Raw genomic sequence first — 7,007 nt, forward strand, 5'->3', positions numbered from 1 at the left:
GGAGGCCGCTGGGGGCGAGGCGGGGATGCCCGAGAGGAGAGGACGCGGGTGGTCCCGGAGCTTGGACCGCCCTAGGTCCCTGGATATGCCAACAAAGTTTAAGAAGCGGAGACGAATCGCTTTTCCATCCTTAATTGTATCGTTGCTTCCTGCTTGGGTCAGTGTTTCTTATTCGTTGTTTCTGAGTGTCTCCTCATTGCTACTTCAGACCAGTCAGTACATTCCAGGCTCGCTCACAGATTTTACAAGTTTCCTTGTGGGGGCAGTTTTGTGCAGGGAGGAAAAGGAGTCACTTTGAGGTAGTTTATGTTCTTGAAAAAGTTCTTGAGGCCGGCCATGAAGTATGCCATCCTGTGAACATGCGCTTTGAATTCCTTTTTATAGTCTTCGGACCACAGTGACTTTTTCGTGATTTTGTGACTAATTTTGCACATCTGTTTGCCGTTTGGGGGTTCCTATCACTATGTTATTATCTCCAACTGCAAACTACCTGTTGTTAAGTTTCTTTTTGTTTATGTTACTATCTTTTTCCTCCCAGTCAAAATACCATGCAAACTGAACAGTTATAAATCTAAACACGTGGCAAAGAACACCAGAATAGTGAATCGTTTCAACTGATATTTCTACTTATGCATTCAAAATGAAGAGATCGTTTTCATTTATGTTTATTATTCTTTCATGTATTTAACTATTTATTGAGCACCTATTATACATCAGGTACCATACTAGGAAAACATCAAGTTAGCAAAATATATAAAAATTTGTATCCTCATGCAACACATTATTTTTGTGACTACAGATGGCTACTAAACACATCTGTAAGGAAATTATGTCACAAGGTGATAGTGGTGGGGAGAAAATTAGAGCAGGCAGTGGGGATGGGGGATATGGGATGAGTGTTGCGACTTAAAATGGGGGGTGATAGGGAGGATGCTCAGAGAAGGTCAGGAAAAGTGGCCTTGGAGAAAGATGAGCAGATATGGTAGCGAGTGATGAGTATTTCTGTAGAAGGAACTTGCCAAACAGGAAGACTGGCAAATGTGAAGGTCCCTGGATTGGATTGTGACTGTGGGAAGAACTGGTTTCTGGCAGGAGTGAGGAAAATCATGAGTTTAGTATTTAGGTATATTAAGATTGAGATGTAATTCAACATTCAGGCAGAGCCATTATGTAGGTACTTGGACATTTGGATCTGCAGGTCAGATATACATTTGGGATTTGTCAGCATATCAATGATATTTAAGTGGTGGTACTTGATAGAATAGTTGAGGGAGTGAGTGGATGTAGAAGAGGAGAGTCTCAGGACTGAACCCTGGGATGCTTGAACATTGACCATGCGGGGAGGGGAGGATAAAAGAAAAACACAAAACTGGCAGAGATTTAAAAGCGTAGCCAAGGAAGTAGGAGAAAATCAGTAAGTGAGTGGTGTACTGGAAGCCAGGTAAAGAAAGTGTTCCAAGGAGGAAGGGATGACTGATCAACTGTGGCAAATCCTGATGATGGGCCAAGTAATATGAAAACCAAGAATCAACCAAGGAGAACACATTACATACCTAAGCTATGTATATTTGTATTTAAAATATTTCCGTGTTTGTGCCTTAGCTAGCACTTTATCTTTTCAACTTCATGGTCAACATTCCAATTCAAGACACCACCATCTTGGATTTTCCCTGCAGATACTTGATGCTCAGAAGTATCCTTCACATAGCAGTCAGGGCGAGCTTTATGAATAATTCACCCACTCCGCTATTTAAAGACTTCCTATTGCCCTCCCTTGCTTTTTAGAATAAAATTGAGACTTCTCATGATATCCCCAGAGTCTGAGGATCTGGCCTTGCCTGCCTCTCTCATCTCAGCTCATCCTCACTTGTCTCTCAGGGCTTTCCAGGGAAACAGATCCTACTGTTTCTCATCCCAGGGAGTTAGTATTTGCTGCCTCCTTTGTCTGAAATATTCTTGCTTTAGCTCTTCAAATAGTTGGTTCCTTCTCTTCTTTCAGGTCTTAGCTCAGTTTTTACCTCCCTAGAGTGGCTTTTCATACCTAATTCAGGTTTGTCCATCAATTTATATTTTTTATTTATTTGTTTTGCTGTGGGCTGTCTCTCTCTGCCATTAGAATGTAAGCTCCCTGTCACTTTTGAGTGATGTGTCTCCTTTTCATTGCTCTATCTCCAGCACCTACCCTGGTGATTGGGACATAGTAAACATTCAATGCATTTTGGTATTGAAAGAATTCAAGGATTTTTATCTTTGCATTTCAGTCATCGTTACTGTTATATATGGGAAAGTAGACCTGGATCGATCAGTAAGTACAGGACCTGCCCCATTTTTAAACAAACTTATTAGAGGGTCACAAATGTTAAGGAGTGACATTGACCTTAGCAATCTAACTTCTCCTACAATTTAGGTATTTATTTTTTTATACAAAAATTTTAATTGAGTGTCTATTATGTGCCAGGCACTGCCCTCGTTGTGAGGTATGCAGTGGTGAACAAAATAGATATGGGAATCTGTGCTTATGGAACTTGTAGTCTAGAGAGGGAGATAGGCTTCCAAATGAGTCATTAAGTCAACACAGAAACAAGGGCAATGCAGGGAGAAATTACTGAGCACGTATATGTGCCAGGCATTGTACTAGGTGCTGGGGATACAGCAGTGAACCAGACAAAAATCTTCGCCCTCTTGGTGCTTATATTCTAGAGGAGGAAATAGATAATAAACAAGCAAGTCCAGTATGTGGTGACCTAGAAAGTGATACATGCTAAGGAGAAAAATGAAAGAGAGGAAGGGTTACGGGAAGGGAGACAGGAGGTTGTCATTTTCAATAAGGTGGTCAGAATAGAGGCTTGAGCAGAGGCTTAAAAAGAACACAGCAGGGACATTTCAAATGAATGGTGAGGGCAGTGACATTAAGCTGAGATTAGGAGGAGGGCTGGCAGTTGACCAGGCAAGGAGAGAGGATAAATAGAGAGAACAAGCATGTGGGAAGATCTTGGCAGGAGAGAGTCAGGGACTTTGGAGGCATGGACAGAAGCCCATTTAGCATAGCTTGCTGAGTGTGGGTGCAGTGGCATGAGGTGAGATTAGAGGAGTAGATAGGGCTCTGGAAGGTTTTAGAGGCCATTTATAGAGTTTGTGTTGATTCCGAATGCAATGAGAAACCATTGGGTAGTTTTTGGCAAGGTATTAACCTCATGTGATTTTGTTTTAAAATATTATTTTGGTGGTCTTGTTCAAATGGAGCAAGAATGACAAGGTGGAGACCAGGTAGGAATACAGGAGGTAGGATTTGCTTTTCTAAAATGTTTGACAGATGGCTATTTCTTACAATGAACATTTGTTTCCTTTTGTAACTAGCTGTAAGACCTTCCATAAGAACAAAAATTCATAGTCTTCAAAATGTAGATTTTGATCAGACCAACAATGTCATTAGATTTAGAGTCTGATAAATTTTTAAAAGGTATGCTTTTGTTATAAACACATAAGATTTAGATATACGGTTTATATAGTTGTGAATTTCTATTTTAGAAAATTCTAAATATCCAGCAACAGCTATAATCAATCAGCAATCCAAACTGTATTAACATTTTTCTCTTAAATGATGTATATTATATAGTCTATGTTATATTTTACATGTTTAATCATTATGTAAGCCATTCCCAACGAGCAGTCTTAACTTGATCTTAGGATTCACTTAAAAAAAAAAAAAAGAATGTTCTTTTATTATATAACCTTGATTGAATTAACAAAGCTGATATTTTTCTTTTATGAGTAACAAACCTAGTCATCATTATGTCACCCATAAGGTTTGAAAGAATTAACTCTTTCATCTACATAATTTAGGGGTTGGAGGGACTGAGCAAAAAAGAAAAAGAATCATGGATATGCACAGCAGTGAGGTGATTGCGGGTAGGTGGGGGTGGGTGGGTGGAGGTGAAAGGGCAGAGAGGAGATAAATGGTAATGGGAAAAATAAAATAAAATAAAAATTTAAAAAGAATTCTAACAAGATGGTGAATTTTTCAGATTCATTATATTTATTCTAATATTGTAGGATTTCGTGAAGCATCAAATGAAACAGAAAAAGGTAAAACAAACAAAAACCCCAAAAGCTTCTACCTTTTTAAACTTCTATGGGCTATATTTGCCACACTATTTATTTGGTATTGTTATTTAGTACTTGTTTCATGTGTACATTTTTTAGCCACTAATATTATTACTCAGTCCACAGAGACAGGAATACCCTAGCCCCCTACTTCCCTTGTCACTCAATGAATATCATTTAATTACCTTAATGAATTAATTGACATTTCTGTCCAGGTTGTATTATTAATATCCCAACACATATATCAAAGTACTAGAACCATTTTCAGTCCTTGACTTTAGATTCCTGTCCGTATTAGTTATTTTGGGCTGCCATACAAATACCATACATTGTCTGTCTTAAAAAACAGAAATGTATTTTCTCACAGTTCTGGATGCTAGATATCCCAGATCAAGGTTTGTAAGGGTCAGTTTCCGGTGAGAGCTCTCTTTCTGGCTTATAGATACCCACTTTGTCCTCATATAGCCTTTCCTCTGAGGAAGAACAGAGAGAAGGAAGAAGTAGGGAGGGAGAGAAAGAGGAAGGCAGGGAGAGAGGGTGGGAGGAAGGGAAGATGAACCAGAGTAAGCTCAAGTGCTCTCTGGTGTCTCTTCTTAGAAGAGCATTAATCCATAACACTGTCCTTATCTGGAAATGTATGATAGGACTGGACAACTGTCAAGGGAAATTTGGATTTTTCCTAGAGGCATTTATAATGTCTGAGAGAGTAGGAAGGAGTAAATGTTAACTAAATGAATGAACAAAATAAGCAATGATCTGCTACCCCCTGAAACGTTGATTGGAAACTATGTTGAGAATACTGTATGCCTTGTTTTTGTTTTACTTGGTGGAATGAAGCATCGCCCTAAATGGATTGACTAGGTATTTGAATCCTTGTACTCTTTATAAAAAAGAATAAAATAAAAGCAAAGAACGTGTTTTTTTTTTCCTATTCGTTCAGCCATTCATTCATTGTTTCAACAAGTATTTATTGTGTACCTACATGTACTATATTCACTACTCGTGGAGCTTGACAATGAATAATATAGTAGAGGTCCTTGCTCTCAAGGAGTTTATATTCCAGAGGATTGGAAGGCTCAGTTAAATATGTACTAGTTAAGAGCATGAATACACTAAGCCTCAGTTTCATCAACTGTATATTTGGGATATTAATATTACCCATCTTAGGGTTGTTGTGAAAATGAAATGAAAAAAAAAAAAAGCAAGTTAGCAACAGATCCAGAACAGCTAACATAATATTGAAAACAAAGTTGGAGGACTGATAGTCGCTGACCTCAATCAAGACTTAATATAAAGTTGCATTAATTGAGTGTGGTGTTGGTAAAAGTGGACAAGTAGATCAAAGGCACAGAGCAGAGAGCCCAGAAATAGGCACACATAAATATAGTCAACCGATCTCTGAGACAGGAGCAAAGGCAATACATGGAGTAGAGATAGTCACTTTAACAAATGGTATTAGAACAACTGGATATCCACCTATAAAAAAAAATGAATCAGACAGAGACCTTATACCCTTCCCAGAAATTAACTCAAAATAGATCACAAACCTAACATAAAATACAATGCTGTAAAGTTCCCAAAAGATAACAAAGGAGAAATGTAGATGACCATGGGTCAATATGTTTTTATATAACATCAAAGGCATGATCCATGAAAGAAAGAATTAATAAGCTGGATTTCATTAAAATTTTATGCTTTGTGAAAGTCACTGTCAAGAGAATAAAAACCAAGCCTCAGATAGGGAGAAAAATTTGCAAAAGATATATCTGATAAAGGACTATTATCAAACTATACAAAGAACTTTAATACTCAACAGTAAGAAAAAACAACCTGATTAAAAGAGTAGGCCAAAGACCTTAACAGACCAGAGAAGATATTCAAATGGCAAATAAACCTAAAGAAAGATGCTTCACATTATATATCACCTGGGAGATGCAAATTAAAATAACAATGATGCCCTAACCGGTTTGGCTCAGTGGATACAGCGTCTGCCTGCGGACTCAAGGGTCCCAGTTTCGCTTCCGGTCAAGGGCATGTACCTTGGTTGCGGGCACATACCCAGTAGGGAGTGTGCAGGAGGCAGCTAATCGATGTTTCTCACTCATTGATGTTTCTGACTCTCTATTCCTCTCCCTTCCTTTCTGTAAAAAAATCAATAAAATATATTAAAAATAAAATAAAATAACAATGATACACCACTACACATTTATTAGAATGGCCAAAATCTGGAACACTGACAACAACAAATACTGTTGAGGATATGAAGCAGTAGGATCTCTCATTGCTGGTGAGTACAGCCACTTTGGAAGATACTTTGGTGGTTTTTTATAAAATTGAATATATTCTGGTAAACTGTTCTTGATATTTGCTGGAAGGAGTTGAAAACTTATGTTCATACATAAGTCTGTACATGGATGTTTATAGCAGCTTTATTCAAATGGACAAACTTGGGAGCAAATGTCTGTCATTAAATGAAAGGATAAATGAACTGTGGGACATCCAAACAATGGAATATTATTCAGTGCTGAAAGGAAATGTGCTACCAACCCATGAAAAAACATGGGGGAATCTTAAATGCACATTACTTAGTGGAAGACACCAGTATGAAAAGGCTATATACTGGATGATTTCAACTATATGACAGTTTGAAAAAGGCAAAACTAATGATAGTATAAAAATATCAGTGGTTACCTGGGGTTGAGGGTAGGGAGGAATGAATATGCAGAGCACAGAGGATTTTTAGGGCAGTGAATAGTAGTATCATACGTTTGTCAAAATGCATAGAATGTATAACACCAAGAGTAAACCCAAATGTAAGCTATGGACACTGGGCGATAATGATGTGTCAATGTAGGTTCATCAATTGTAACTATTGTACCACTCTGGTGGGGGATGTGGATAAT

At 38.0% G+C, this 7,007-nt stretch overlaps 1 protein-coding gene across 1 annotated transcript in view; it reads left to right on the forward strand.

The window, feature by feature from the left end:
* CFAP54 (cilia and flagella associated 54) overlaps positions 1–7,007 on the forward strand; it is a 236,245-nt gene that overhangs the window by 423 nt on the left and 228,815 nt on the right. The gene's annotated exons all lie outside the window — the stretch shown is intronic.

This window comes from Myotis davidii, unplaced genomic scaffold, assembly GCF_000327345.1.
Source record: "Myotis davidii unplaced genomic scaffold, ASM32734v1 scaffold13, whole genome shotgun sequence".
Classification (NCBI taxonomy): domain Eukaryota; kingdom Metazoa; phylum Chordata; class Mammalia; order Chiroptera; family Vespertilionidae; genus Myotis; species Myotis davidii.